This window comes from Stegodyphus dumicola, chromosome X1 (assembly GCF_044657685.1).
Source record: "Stegodyphus dumicola isolate Sdum_Otavi_A_Nest chromosome X1, ASM4465768v1".
Taxonomy (NCBI): domain Eukaryota; kingdom Metazoa; phylum Arthropoda; class Arachnida; order Araneae; family Eresidae; genus Stegodyphus; species Stegodyphus dumicola.
The window spans coordinates 156,048,731-156,063,877 of NC_140780.1; the positions used below are offsets into that span (position 1 = coordinate 156,048,731).

The following is a 15,147-nucleotide window of genomic DNA, read 5'->3' on the forward strand; positions in this document are numbered from 1 at the left end:
CAGTATCGGCTATAATTTACTGCACAAACACACACACATTCCGCAGTTTATTTTGTATTTATAAAATCATTTGATCATCAATAAATGATAGTTAAACGAAAATGCACGTTTTAAAGAAATACGAAGAGTAATTTATTCTAACATTCTATGAGAAAATTCGAAGCTGAACTTACCTCAAAAACATGCTTTTGAGACCGGAATCCATTGATTTTGACGAGAATTAATTATCCATTTTCTTCGTCTTTCTTCATTTTTGGCGAAACGTCCTAAACTTATTTTTTGAATGATTGGAACAATCTGATGCAACACATCCACCCATATTTGTCAAAATTAAGTCGGAATCGACCAACAAATATGTCAACAAAAGAACACTGTAAAATAGTGATACAACCGCGTTTCGTTCGTTAGAACGGACGACGCATCAAATCCCCGATGACCACAACTTGTGACGTCATAAAACCGCCATTTGGCTTGTAGTAGAGCCATTTGGCTTATAGTAGCCTTAGCTTGTAGTAGAGTCGGTGTTGGGTAGGCACCCTGCTGCTACACCAAAATTTTCCCATCGTTCAAATAAATAGAGGTTTCGATCTACGAGGTACGAAGCTAGAAACGAATCACTCGAGAATGAAGATATAAGCACTGATAATTGGGCGAAATCATAAGGAATAGCAGTATCATTAAGATTAAAAGTAAAGAGGCGAAAAAAGGTGAAGCAGGAATTGAATTTTAAAGCCACTGTTAGGTGCACAAGGCGGATAAAAAGCTGATTATTATTATGATTATTAATGTAGCCTATACAAAAACTAGTTTGAAGCAACCTTGAGAAATATTTAAAAACCAGGGGCTTTGAATAAGTGTTCCGCTCTTCACAGTAGAATGTTTTTTATCGGCACATAATTTACCTTGAATGGCAACAATGTACTTCACTGGTCATTCGTTGCTTTAGTACGTAGAAGTGCGAAAGGCTGAAATCAAGATTTAATTTTGTGAGTATTTTGTGTTGATGAAAGTCACATTTATTTAGGATTTTTTGAGAGCGTAAATAATATTGTAATAATGGCCGATACTAATATTTTTTATCTTAAGATTAATAATGTATAATTATTACTCATCAGGTGTGTTGCTGTTCCAACGTACGGGTTTTAGCACATTGAACAGCGTCCAAAGTTGTTGTAATCCAGTACTAGTCAAATTATGTCTTTCGTGTTCGTATATTTTAACTTCACTATTTAGTAAGTTCGTGAATAATTACATTTCCCCCCAAAATATCTTCTGGTATTGTCAAAGCTGTTACTGTTTGTAATGTTCATTTAGTCAGAGCAGTGCTCAAAAGAATTTTAATACAATGACAAAACTTGTTCTGCATTTTATTCATATATTTTTGCGTAATTATATGTGTAAACTTTGAAGTGTAAACTCAATCTTCTTACTAAAATTCATTTTCCATTAATATAACACCAAATTTGGAATTAAAACATGAAACGTGATTTAAATCACCAGATTAATTAATGGAGTTAACGTTGTTTAAGTAAGTACATAATTGGAAAACGCTATGCTGTTACTATACGAATATACGGGCAAGCTTTAGTGTAAGAAATATTCATAAATAAGAAATTTTTAAAGTTGCATGCATCTGTGTTTAAGCTTGCTGATAGGATAAATAATAAAAAAGAAGTTAAAAAACTAGCTTTTATGAAAACAGAAAAGTTGTGTAATCTGTAATATGAGAATGTATTCAAGTGCCATACATGTGAATCAGATATCATAAGACTTGCAATTTAAATTCGTGTATGTAGTGCATCTAGTTAGGTATTAAGAAAAGAATATTTGATGTGGTAACTGGACAGTATTTATTGTTTGCAGACAAACTGATACTCGTGAAATCTCTAAAATTGTACTGTTAATGAATCATGCAGTTAAATAATGTGTTTAAATAATTTGAAGTATCATATTTTTAGGATCCTGTATTTTTTATATTGTAATAATTTTCATTTTTATTTGCTTAAATTGTCATTTCTGGATAATCAGTTGAAGTGTAAATGACATGTCCATTATGATTGAAAGGTAATGTTATACATCAAAAGTGTAAAGAAGGAGACAGAAAAAACTGGCTAATCTTTGGAATATGGTAACAGGTAGTTTCGCGACATTTTGGTAAAGTGAAATTTAAGTGAAAATAGGTCGACGTGTACATGGTTACCGTGTATGTGCAATTCTTAAAAACGCGACAAGCAGTTTGCGATTCTGCACTTTCTCCGAATTTCGCACCTAATCTTCGTCATGATTAAGCACTTTTGACCATAAAAGTTCTAGCATAAGCGTAATTCGGCTAGTGGATTGTTGGAAAAAAAGTGTTGAGTTAAAAAAAAAAAAAAAAAAAAAAGCCTTTACTTCATGAAAACAAAATGGCGTCCAAACAAAAACTAGCAGGTTGCTGTAGCAGGGTTGGTCGCCAAATTTTCGCCAAAAAATCGCCAAGTTACCATAATTCAAAGATTAACCAAAATTTTAATATTTATGAAGGCACTGCGCAGCAGAGTCTAGGCGATACAGATACTGTACCAGATGAGGGGGGGGGATCTAGCACTGGCCCTATACATCCTGTAACATATGTTTATTTAAAATCCTTTTTGGCAAGAATAAGTTTTTTTTCTTTTGGGCTGCCTAAGAGAAAACAACCTTTATCGCATTACCAAAATGTCGCCAAACTACCTGTTACCATATTCCAAAGATTAGTCAAAATTTTTTCTGCCACTTGATTCTGGTGTAGCCATATCTATTGTGGTGGCATCCGTTTTAGTATATCTGTTTGCCTTTCAAAATCATTTCCCTGATGGTGTAAGTTAAGAGTACTTCAGGGTCACTTCACTTTTCAGGGAATGATTTATTGGTGTGGAAGTGCATTTAACCTGTACTTAAACATTTTTCAATGCGAGTTAGTTAAAGCTTAAATACTGTAATATTTTTAATACTTTCTTATTGTTATGGCCTTCATTATTTAAATAGTGCCAAAGATTTATTTGTGCAAAAGTGGCACCTGAACTTGATTATCTGTAAAAGTATAGTCTCTACTGTCCTAATCAAGATCACTCATAGTCCACACTGTTTACCTATAGGCAGACAACAGTGACTGTTATGTGTTCAGCTTGGAATCCATTTGTATAGAGCCATACAAAAGAAAAACTGAAACAAAAGGTTCTAGATCAAATGTCAAATGGCTCATAATTCAAAATGAGATACATGGCCTGGAGGGTTTTACATAAATTTTAACTAAACTTAATATAAACATATATACAATGTAGGCTAAAATGCCTGAATTGAATATTTAAGGCTCAAAAAGCAAGAACTGAATAGTTCCATCTAAGAATCTAAATCGAATTCTATTGCTTTTACATCGAATTTCTACCTTCAACAAGAAGAATATTTTTCCAAGTCACGTGTTCAGAAGGGGAAGGGTTAAGTAAGCCAATAGATGGACTCCTAACGCCATCTCTTGGCAATATCAAAGAATATTCTTTAACACACTCCCCACCTGAACTCTGACAAGAGTTCATCTAACTCAGTTATACATACAATTAAGTACATAAATCACTATTCTATTAAAATACAAAAAATACTAATTAGTCAAACACTTCAATTACAGAAAAGGTTATACACAACATGTATCAAATATTAAATGTTATAACTAACTAATAAATGAACTAAATTTTTAAAGTATTTTCAGCTTAACTAATGATATTCAATTTAATCATTAATAAGAAAAAAAAGAAAAAATGCATAACTAAATCGTTAAAGTTCAAAATATGTAAAGTTCAAGAGGATATAGATGTTGAGCAGTACGTTTTAAAGTCCCATTACCAGTGTTTAATTCGAATGATCGGACTTTACCATCTCGTCCAGGAATAGTTTTTATGATTCTACCAAGTTTCCATAACAGTTTGTTTTTATTATCTCCTTCAACTAAAACAACATCTCCTACTTTTAGTTCTGGTTGAAGTTTCGCATTCTTCAAGAAATGGGCAGGTCTAAGATCTAATAAATATTGTTTATATTTACACCACAGCTGTTTTAACAGTAATTCTTGATAACGCTTTCTTTTTAACAGCGTTTCTCTTGTCGTTTTGCTACCGATGATTCTAGCAAAAGTCGAAGGATACTTCAAATCAGTTTGTCCAATGTTTAGGAAGTGCATTGGAGTCAACGGTTGTGGCTCGTCGTTGTAAATGTAACTTAGAGGTCGTGAATTAAGAACTGACTTCACTAGTGTAGACATTTCTTCGAAGGTCAACAATGCTTTTCCTACGATTTTTCTTAAACATTCTTTAACAGATTTAACAAGTCTCTCATAAAACCCTCCCCACCGTGGGGCTTGCTCGATTATAAATTTCCAATGGATTCTTTCGTTTTCAATGAAATTCTTGAATTTGTCATCTTTTAAAACTTTTGAAAAATTCTCAAGTTCTTTCTTTGTCCTCTTAAAGGTCTTGGCGTTGTCAGAGTAGATGATTACGCAGTTTCCTCTTCTGCTAAAAAATCTACGAAATGCAAGTAAAAAGGATTCTATTGACATATCTGATTACAAGTTCTAAGTATACAGCTCGGGTTACTGCACAAACGAACAAAACAATATAGGATTTGCGAGAGTCTTTAGAATTCTTTACGTAAACTGGTCCGGCAAAATCAATTCCACAGACTGTAAATGGAGGTGATTCTTGGATTCTATCCTTTGGCAAGGGTGCTGTCATCTGGTCTGCTGGTTTAGCTAAATATTTTTGGCAAATTATACAACCTTTTAATGCTTTTTTGACTAACTGTCGTCCTTTAGGAATCCAGAAGCGTGATTTGACTTTAGCTAAAGTTGCAGCAATTCCTCCATGCATTATCTTCTCATGTTCTTTGCATACAATTAGTATCATCAGTTGGGAATTTTTAGGTAGGATTATTGGATGTTTATTATCTAGTGAGAAGTCAGAAAATTCTAATCTTCTTCTCAACCTCATGATTTCCTTTTCATCAATGTAAGGAAGAAAATTGTACAAAGGAGAAATTTTTCCAACCGAATTACCTTCTTTAAGGGATTTATATTCTTTGGTTAAAAACTTCTTTTGCTCTGACCTTATCCAGAAATTTTCTGCTTCTTGTAACTCTTCAGCTGTGAGAGTTTCTTGAATGTCGCTAGTTTTTCTTAATTTTTTAATGAAACGTGTTGTTCAAGCAGTGACTCTTAACACCTTCTCTAATTTGCTATAGTTTGATATGTCGAAAAGATCATCTGTACTTTTTTCGAGTGTACATTCAAGTTGATGTATATCACCGGATCCCTTTCGGTACTCCAGTTTGTTTTCATCTATTGTTTCTTTAATATCTAATCTTGGCCAAAGTTCGTGAGGGAGTTGAAGCCACTGGGGACCTTGCATCCAAATGGTCTCTTTAATTAACTTGGAAATCTTCGTTCCCCGACATACGAGATCTGCAGGGTTGCCGACACCTGGGCAATAATGCCAATCCTGAGATGAACTCAATTTTTGTATTTCTTCAACACGATTCTTGACAAAGGGTTTGAAGGCTTCAGGTTGTGTTTGGATCCAGAAATAAGTAATTGTTGAGTCTGTCCAAAAATAGCACGGAATTTTCAATTTCAGTGCTTTCAGAATATTGCTAACTAACTTAACTGAGTATAATGCCCCCATTAATTCTAACCTCGGTAAAGTAAGGTATTTTAGTGGGGCTACCCTATTTTTAGAAGAGACAAAGACCATTTTGATTTCTTTATTTTCTGTCGTGAAACATAAATATGCGACTGTACCATAGGCTTTGACACTTGCATCTGAAAAGCAATGTAGTTTGAGATTTTCGACATTAATGTTCGAGGGCATGAAAAAGTAACGAGAGATGGAGAATTGAGCCATTTGAGGTAGCTCTTCACTCTACTTTCTCCATTCAGAGGACAAATCTTCAGGCAACGGTTCATCCCAATCTATTTGTGATGACCAAATCTTCTGTATTAAGCACTTTATTTTAACAGTGAAAGGACCTAAAATTCTGATCGGATCGAATATCCGACCCAACACTTGTAGAAGAAATCGTTCTGTTTCTATTGGTTTAGATGTGAAAGACAAAAAGTTCCGAACATCAAAATACAGTAAATCCTTTGAATTATCCCATCTCATACCTAAGACCTTAAATGGGAAATTTTCTCTATTAAAGTCTTCAGGATTTTCATCTGGAACGATATCCTGTTTTACCCACAATTAATGTAGTTATCTCGAGTTACTATGCCATTTGTGAAGCTGCATGCTTGCTTCCTTAAATATTTGGACCGATTCTAGACTCATAGTTAATGCTTCATTGATCGTTGGTTGGCTTCCAATCACATCATCTACATATACGTTCTCATTCAAAAAGTGAAGCGTTGTAGGGTAAAGTTTATTATATTTTTTCAGATGATGTTTAATGGTAGCGGCTAATAGAAATGGACTACTGTTTATTTCGAATAAAACTCTAGTGAACCTATATGTCAGGAGAAATGGTTTCATCATTAGGGAATTCGGAAAACAGAAACCTGGTTGCGTCCCGATCCTTTTCACGTAAGGGAATCTGTAAAAAGGCCTCTTTTATATCTGCGGTGAAAGCTATTGGATTATACCGAAATCTTAACAATAATTCGAATATTTCAGGGTATAAATTTGGCCCAACATGTAGACAGTCATTTAAGGAAATGCATCCTGGGGCATGCGATGGTGCATCATAAACAATATGTAATTTACTTGTAGCTCGATCCTCGTGTATAACTTCCCTATGTGGTAAGTAAAACATGGCATCCTCTTCATTTGAAATTTCTACAACTGGTTCGATAATATTTTGTTTTAACTGATCTCTTAATACGTTCCTGTATTCGGAAAATAAATTAGGATCTTTTTCAAATCGTTTTCCAAGTCGATTAAATCGTTGTTCGGCGATTTCCCTATTATTTAGATTTGATGTGTCATGTTTCCAAGGCAATCTAACTTTATAGCGAGAATTTTCATATGTTATATTTGATTCGAAATATTTTATATGACTTCATTTTCAGTTGAATCAAAGTTTTCCCTTTTATCAGTAAGTCCTGAGTTTCCCAAGCCCCAAAATTTTGTTATTTGTTTGGAAATCAAATCTTCCTCTACAGCTGCATTGAAAGCTAAAGAGACATCATCATCTTTTCGTCCATGTAGGCACCAGCCGAAAATAGTTTCCACTGCAACAAGATTTTTGCTTAAGTATTTAACGTGTCCCATTACTATGTTGTAATAATAATCCGCACCAATTAGAATGGCAATGGGTGTTTTACAGTCGAGAAAATCTACAAGCATCAAATTTTTTAATTGTCTGTTTTGCTTAATTTCTTCTGATTTAGGAGGAGGAATATCTGTGCCTGATATATGATCAGTTACTAATAGCTTAATTTCTATTTTAGAATCGGAAGAACTTCTATGTTCTAAAGTTAATTTAACTATGTCATAATTTTTTTGGATGGGTGAGGTATTCCCAAAAGTGTAGACAGAGAATTTTTTTTTCTTATGACTTCGAGGTTTAATCTGTCCGCTAACTCGCGAGCACAAAAAATTTTCATTCTTCCACTATCCAAGAGAAGTATGGCAAACATTATTTCCTTAGCTGTTTTAACTTTTATCGTGCAAGTCTGTAAAAGAATTGTGTTATTTGCACTATGTGAAACGGCCAAAACAATTTCTTCTTTCTGTTCATTAGTTTATGTATCATTTCTCGAAATTGATATACTATCCTTTTTATCACTTGGTGTATTTTTAACTATCGAACTGGATTTAAAACATATAGCGGTAAAAGTATAGTTTAGGGTACCCCTTGGCGAAACTTCGCGATTTTTGGTGGTACATGAATACTGATTTTGTGCAATTCTTTGACTCGTTATTTTGGCTTGTCGCAAAAATCGCTGCTACACAAAGGCAAAACAAACAATTGCACAAACTCTGTATCCATGTACACATCGACTTGTTTTCACTTTAAAAAAAATCCCCGAATTGCACAAAAATGATATTGCGCACTCTTTTAACTTTATCCATGTACACGTCGACCTATTTTCACTTAAAAAAAAAATTCCCAGAATTGCACAAACTTCCATTACGCACTCCCTTTACTTTGTCCATGTACACATCGATATATTTTCACTTAAAAAGTCAAAGGAGCACCAAATTCTACAATATAGGCAAACAAAAAATACATAATATCAATAAAATACATTTTAAACCAAACAATAAAATGACATAAAATAAGAAAAACATGTTATACATTTAAGCACTATCAAAAGCAAATACAGTCAAACGTCGTTAATTCGGACACCCATAATCCGGACCTCAAAGCTACAAACTTTCTGCGCATAGGCATTTACGCATGCGCGTAAGACCTTTATGGCTGCGAATATGCGTGTGAGCATGCGCGTTTTATGTATAACGGACGGTATAAGCTAAGCTAAAATTATCTAATTCAGTTAATGTTGCAGATTGCGTTGTTCCTTAATCTTCAAATTGGATCCGGCTTATTATTTTTTGCAGACTGTTAGCAATTTTATAAAAGTAAGCTTGAACTTTTGATTATGTCAAATAGAATTTCCGATATATATTTACTAATATGTAAAGGATCTACAAAGCGAAAGTATGTTTCGAAGTTCATTAAACAGAAAGTGGAATTGCTGCAAAACATGGATAAAGGCATATCCTTTGATTATCTAATCATTCCAAAATATGTTTATCAATTTCACGCTCCTCTGCGGGGGGGGGGGGGAACGACATGGTGTGCAATGAATTGGAAGTTGATCTGTCAGCACTATCCTTATCTTCAGGGCAGATGTTTTTATTTTATTTGGCTTATAATTTTTTACTAAATGTAGTATTTCATCTTGATGTACTCAGTCTTTGATATGATTTAAATCAAGTTCCTCGTCATTATAATTCGCTTCCGATAGTGAAGAAAGTGACACAGAGGTTATTGAAAACGGAAACATTTCGATTGACAAATTAGTCGGTATTCTCGACACAGCAATTATAGGACTTGAACAGCGGAACTTTGTAACTAAACAAGGAATTATGTCTGTTTAATAGAATTAAAGAGAAAGTATTATCACATGAAACGAAGCAACTTAAACAACTGACATTAAAAGAAATGTTTAATAAAGTAAACAAATAAATATTAAGCTTTTTCTTTTTGTAAATTTTTATACCCTTCACTTAAAATTAACTTAAGTGAAGTTTTCATAATTGCTCTTTATTTCATAAATTACGGTTTCATATTTTTAATTTTATAATTTCTGCATGCCATCTTACCAGATTTAAACTGATGATCTATAATCCGGAAAAATCGATAATCTGGAATCGCCGAAGTCCCTACGAGTCCGAATTAACGACTTTTGACTGTATTCACCACCATGATTTTCGAGTTCGCTTCATACACCCAGAGCCACGTAAAAATCAAAATATCAATCATACTCAAATGACTTTTTTCAAACCAGGTACTCTTTCTGATCGAACGCTTCACATAGTGACCATCTGAACCTTTCTTCCTACAAACCCATTGAAATCCATCTAAATGGTTTTTACGTTCGACTAGATGCATATCCTTCCTACATACAGGACACTTATAATGGCTACTAAGTAAACCTTTATTTATACACCAGTCAATTAAAGCTCTTTTCTCCTTTCGCTCCAAATCGTACAGAAACTTCAAATTAATTTTACTAATAAATAAGTCCTCAAATAATTAAATTTTTTGATCTTTGAAAGTGTAACATTGTCATGAATAGTGACCTTGAATGAATTCCAAAAATTCATCCAATCGTTACAGTCTCCGGAAAATTTGTGAATTAACAGTTTGGGTAATTTCACGTTACTTTCAATCTGTTTTTCGGTTTCAACTTCTGTAGATTATTTAAATTCGTGTTGACATTTTGAGTATTGTATTTCCTTAAATAACGGTTGATTTTAGACTTCGTTATTATTATTTTATCGTTATATTCCATAGAAGTGTTAATATCTGAATCTAATTTTGATTCATATTCAATCAAATTTTGTATTTTTTTATTTAAATCGTGTAGTTCCGTTTCTTTACTATTTAACAATTCCAAACAATTTTCTAACTCTTCTTGTTTTTCTTCTTTTAAATACTCATCTACATATTAAGTAATTTGAGTTACAGAAGCACGTATATGGGCTCGATTCTTATTTAGTGTCTTCTGTTCCATTTTAATAAATTATCAAAGGAAAATTACCGTGAGCAGTCTTTGCTTACAAAGCCAATCCAAGAGGCGAAAAACACAAAATTTCAAATTAATCAGATTCTTTTCCGTAGCGGATGCACCATTTGAAACGAAAGGTTCTAGATCAAATGTTGAATCACTCATAATCCAAAATGAGATACATGGCCTGGAGGGTTTTACATAACTTTTAATTAAACTTAATATATATAATGTAGGCTAAAATGCCTGAATCGAATATTTAAGGCTCAAAAAGCAAGAACTGAATAGCTCTCTAAGAATCTAAATCGAATTCTATTGCGTAGTGCATCGAATTTCTACCTTCAACAAGAAGAATATTTTTCCAAGTCACGTGTTCAGAAGGTTCCCCTTCTGAACACGTGACACGGGTTAAGTAAGCCAATAGATGGACTCCTAACGCCATCTCTTGGCGATATCAAAGAATATTCCTTAACAAAACTGAATTTACTCAGGAAATACCACTGCTGTTCAACTGTATTGAAAAGGGGGTAAAGGTAAAAATATATTTTAGGGCTCTTGGCAATTGTCCAGCAAGGCACAATTTCAAGATGGCCGCTACACAAAACCAAAATAACAAGTCGAAGAATTACACAAACTTAGTGTTTATGTACACATCGATCTAGTTTCACTTAAAAAACATCAAAGAATTGCTCGAACTCGACATTGTGCACACCCTTGACTTTGTCCATGTACACATCAATTTATTTTCATTTAAAAATCGAAGAAGCACCTTATTTTACACTAGAGCCAAACAAAAAATATTATAATCTCAATAAACTGCATTTTAAGTCATGGTCTCCAATCGCAGATTTTTTTTTAAAGTGACTTTATAATGTATTTCTCCTGCTTTCTTAGCATGCCTTCGTAGTGTAGTGGTCAGCACTCTTGGCTCATATTCGAGAGGCCTGTGGTTCGTGTCCCAGTGAAGGCATTGCTCATTTTTCACGATTCCTACTTTAAATAAACTTAATGTCTCTACAGTGGCACCCGAACTAAAAATGGGGTGGATGATGATTCTCCACCATCAGGATTTGGCAATAGGGTCCTCTAATCCCTAGTTGCCCGTTAAAGGGGGAAGTATATAAGGTATTTCTCCCTCTGCCTTAGCATGCCTTCATAGTGTAGTGGTCAGCACGCTCATCATGTATTCAAGAGGCTGTGTTTCGAATCGCAACAAAGGCATTGCTCATTTTTCATCTCCTGTGTCGAAATAACCTAATGTCTCTACAATGTATAATAGACTTGATCAGCTGCTTTTGGATGGTCTGTAGAGACCTTCTTGCAGCGTATAAGCATTTTTTCGCAGCAATTAACTGTTCTTGAGAAGGTCTTCTGACTTTAAAGGATATGGGGTTACCTTTGCTTTTGATGCAATATTGCTCATCTTGTTCTTTAATTTTATAATTTTTTATGTTGGGCTTAAATAAGTTTGGAAATTTATTTAGAATGGCTCTATATTGGTTTTGAAGAGTATTAAAAATGTATTTATGAGTGATGTTATTATTACACATAAAATGAATTTATGAGTGACGTTATTATGACAAAGTACCTTTAGTCCTTAATGAGATGGTGTCATTTATTAATTTTTTATTTTTACTATCGACTAATAAATTAAAATGTGGAAGAAAGTATTTCAACGATAGGTTTATTGACATACGCAATGATAAAAGGCCAGTTAAAAGATCTGTGTGGCCCTAAATCCAGTTCTAATAATTTTTTACCATACGTTTTGATTCTTGTACTGTTAGCTACAAATAGCTCAAGCTTAGCCACAGTTCTTTTTTCTGATGGTGATAGTGGGATAACCTATATTTCTGCTCCAGTGTCAATTAAAAAATGGGTTGCTGATGCGTTGTCACAAAGATGTCAACTCGGCTGGACCCCTTGACTTTCGGTTGTCTTTGAAGGAGAGGGATTTAGTTTTCCTGTTTTGAAGCCTGGTATTTGCATGGTGGGGTGCACTTATATCAGGGTTGCCACACTACCTGGAAATCCTGAAAAACCGGGAAAAGTCAGGGAATTTCATATAGTGATTCCCCCAAAAGGCGACTTTTAAACCAGTGTTGGACCTGATCACTTTCTTGGCGAATTATGTATAGCGTGAGGTCATTTAGGCAGCTGGGGTACTTACGGAAAATCGTCTAAAAGAGCATGCTAAGAAAGCAGGAGAAAACATCGACCAAAAGAGACAGCGCCAATCTCACCAAACGAAAAAACAACATTTACTAAATAAGGGAAAAAACGTTCTAGTCTTATTTTTCTTTCATATTATGATTTTATGATTTATTTATATTTAATTCTTCATTAAAATTTTCCATTATTTTTATTAAGGAGATATACTGTAAATGCAATTATTTTATGGTATGGAATAATTTTGGAAATATTCAACAGCATGCTCTTCTGTAGTGGGCGGGTCCCAAATTTTAATAATTTTTTTTTTCAAAAATGCGTGATAGAGGGAAAAAAGGATTCTTTACTTGAGAATAGTAACTAACACGTGTAATCAAGGTTACACTAAACCCAGTGTGTTTGAAGGAGACTATTCCATTTTTGGTGGAAAATCATGTAGTTTGGCTTCTGTTCTTTAACCCGGGAGAAGTCGTGCGGGGCACAGAGTCACCCCATGCTTTGAAAATCAACAATCCTGACTGGAAATATTTCATGTTAATGAATCATCCTTTTAGTATCTTCCTGTCTTAACACTCCCCTTGGAATGTGTGTTGTTATTTTTGCTTGTTTTTCTTTCCTGCGAGAGAAGCAATTGTTTCTTGGAATCCATGAGGGAATGGGGTGACACAGTCACCCCGTGCGACTGTTACTGCTTCGAAATTTTTCATTAGTAGCCATTTAACTTCGTGCTCTCGAGTGTTTCCGTTTTTGGTCCGTTGGATTATTTGATAAATAATGGCTTACAAACGAAAATTTACCGGATATGAAAAAGAGATGGAATGTTTGAGAACTCTAGTAGATGAAGTTGAGTCTTCTGAAGAAGAGATTGATCAAGATAGTGAAAATGAATCTGATGAAGAAATATTTAATTCTCACGACAGCGAAAGTGAATTTGAGAAGAATGTTGAAGACGACAGAAATCCTGATTTAGTAAAATGTATTTTTATTAACAAAAATAACACAGTTTGGCAGAAAGGAAAACCAAATCAAAAAGTGAAAACGTCTTCTCAAAATATAATAACTCATTTACCAGGATTAAAAGGAACTACACGCAATATAACAGAGCCTCTAGAAAGTTGGGAATTGTTTTTCAATGCTAAAATGATACGATTTATTGTAGAGCGTACAAATATTTATATTGAAAAAATATCCCTAAATTACACCAGAGATCAAGATGCCAAAACGACAAATGATGTGGAAATTAGAGCACTTTTTGGCCTTTTATATCTGTGTAACTTGCTTAAATCATCACATACAAATACACAAGATTTGTCGGCTACTGATGGATCAGGCACTGAAAATTTACAGAACGCAATGTCATATAAAAGATTTAATTTTCTCCTCGGGTGTTTACGGTTAGACAGTGTGACCAATTGTGAAGCTCGCAAAAAATTGGACAAACTGGCGGCTGTGAGAGAATATTTTGATGATTTCAATGAAAATTGCCAAAAGATATACATTATTGGTGAATATATTACTAACGACGAAAAATTGGAGAAATTTCGAGGGCGGTGTTCCTTTCGTCAATATATACCCAGCAGACCAGCAAAATATGGAATAAAAATATTTGCCTTAATAGATTTAAGTACATTTTACAGCTATAACATGGAGATATATGTAGGACAACAGCCGGAAGGTCCCTTTAGAGTTGAAAATTCACCATTTGAAATTACAAAACGCCTGTGCACCTCTTTGTTTGGATCAGGCAGAAACGTAACAATGGATAATTTATATACGAGTTATCCTCTAGCAAAAGAACTTTTGTCAAAGAAGTTAACTGTTGTAGGAAACCTGGAGAAAAACAAGGCTGAAATTCCCACCGAGTTCGTCCAAATAAAAACTAGGAAAGTTTATTCTTCTATATTTGGGTTCCAAAAGAACGCGACACTAGTATCGTATGTGCCTAAAAAATCAAAATGTGTAGTTTTGTTATCTACAATGCATCACGATGATGCCATTGATGAAAGTGATGATACCAAGAAACCAGAAATAATTCACTTTTATAATGCAACAAAAGGTGGTGTAGACAAAGTTGATGAAATGTCATCATTATATTCGACAGCTCGAAAGACCAACAGATGGCCGATGGTTGTATTTTATTGTGTGTTGAACGTCGTTGTAATAAATGCCCGAGTTGCATTTCGTTGTAATAAATGCCCGAGTTGCATTATTGTCAACAAAGACCCCTCCTTTACAGTATCGAAATAGGAGGAAATTCGTAAAAAATTAGGCTATATCTCTTATACAGCCCCACATAGAGATAAGAAAAAATATGCCGATGCTTCCTAAAGTGCTATAAAAACTACAATTTCTTGCAAAATTTGTGATAATTTTTCATGTAAAGTTCATTCTTCCTATGTTTGCCAGAAGTGTATGTCAGCTTCTGATCCCTGATTAGGTATGTAATTATTTTGAATGGAATTTTTTCTTAAATATTGAAATACGTTTTCTTAAGTAAAGAACTATAGTTTCTCAATGAAGTATTGCAATTATGGTTTATATTCAAATGGTTCTAAAAAAATTGTAACACATTTTCCTAATGAAACTGATTGAGGTGACCTAGTCACCCCGCGCGATCTCCAATGTCAGTGTTGCGTGCGCGTCTTCTGTCGGGTTAATAGGCAAAAATGGTCGACAGGATTTTCCGTTAAGTACTGCAGCTGGCATGGAGCCAATTTTCGCAGCATCACACTTTC

General features: G+C 34.1%; 1 protein-coding gene across 2 annotated transcripts in view; it reads left to right on the plus strand.

Annotated features, from left to right (window-relative positions):
- Window positions 1–918: 918 nt before the first annotated feature.
- Window positions 919–15,147, plus strand: part of HUWE1 (HECT, UBA and WWE domain containing E3 ubiquitin protein ligase 1) — a 595,188-nt gene continuing 580,959 nt past the window's right edge. For both annotated transcript variants that reach the window (XM_085806998.1, XM_085806999.1), the window contains exon 1: window positions 919–986. The gene's annotated coding sequence lies outside the window, so the exon portion shown is untranslated. The remainder of the gene's footprint in view (window positions 987–15,147) is intronic.